Source organism: Trachemys scripta, chromosome 8, assembly GCF_013100865.1.
Source record: "Trachemys scripta elegans isolate TJP31775 chromosome 8, CAS_Tse_1.0, whole genome shotgun sequence".
NCBI classification, from domain to species: Eukaryota; Metazoa; Chordata; order Testudines; family Emydidae; genus Trachemys; species Trachemys scripta.
In genome coordinates this window covers 72,007,438-72,008,471 of record NC_048305.1, presented here as the reverse complement: position 1 = coordinate 72,008,471, position 1,034 = coordinate 72,007,438, and positions in this window count along the sequence as shown.

Sequence of the window (1,034 nt, the reverse complement as noted above, 5' to 3'; positions counted from 1 at the left end):
GGCTATCTTGATTATCACTTCAAAAGTTTTTTTTCCTCTTAATTAATTGGCCTCTCAGAGTTGGTAAGACAACTCCCACCTGTTTATGCTCTCTGTATGTGTGTATATATATCTCCTCATTATATGTTCCATTCTATATGCATCCGAAGAAGTGGGCTGTAGTCCACGAAAGCTTATGCTCTAATAAATTTGTTAGTCTCTAAGGTGCCACAAGTACTCCTGTTCTTCTTTTTGCGGATACAGACTAACACGGCTGTTACTCTGAAACATATCCTTCTCTATCTTTTAAGGGCTTGTCTTCACCTCAGTATTAGCTTGAGGCACAACTCCAATGTAGCCCTTAACCTGACTCCTGTCCACACACAAAAATCTCTAGCTCCAGTTGAGTGCTGCTTTAAGCTCAATCTAGCTGGCCTGTCAGGACATGTCTACCGGCCTGGATAGATAGACTAGCATGAGCTCTGCTTGAGCTAGTGCACTGAAAATAGCACTGATGGATGTTGCAGTGTGGGGGGTGGCTCAGGTTAGCTGCCTGAGTCCAAGTCCATCCAACCCCCTATGTCCAAGTTTGATTGACTATTCTGAGCTGCTGCCCATGCCACAGTGTCCACACTGCTATTTTTAGCATGCTACCTCAGACAGATTCACACTAATTCTGCTTATCTGGGCTAAGAGGTACACTCCCAGCTGCAGGGTAAACATAACCTCAGGGGGATATGGGTTAAAGCTGTGCTAAACAGTGTTGCTAACAGTCAAGCTACTAATGTAGTAGGGACTCAGCTGCTAATCTAAACACTCACAGTGTAGCTCAAGTGTTGTTTTACAGTGTGAGCACTCTCACGAGAGGAGTTAACTCAAGTGTAGATAATTCAAACTAACACTGCAGTGAAGAGAACTTTAGCATGTGATTATTCCCATTGACTTCAATGGGACTGCTCACATGCTTGCAGTTACGCAGGAGCTTAAGTGCTTTCCTGGACTGGGGTCAGAGTTTACTGCTTGCAGTTCCTTATTGATTCCCCCCCCCCCCCCCC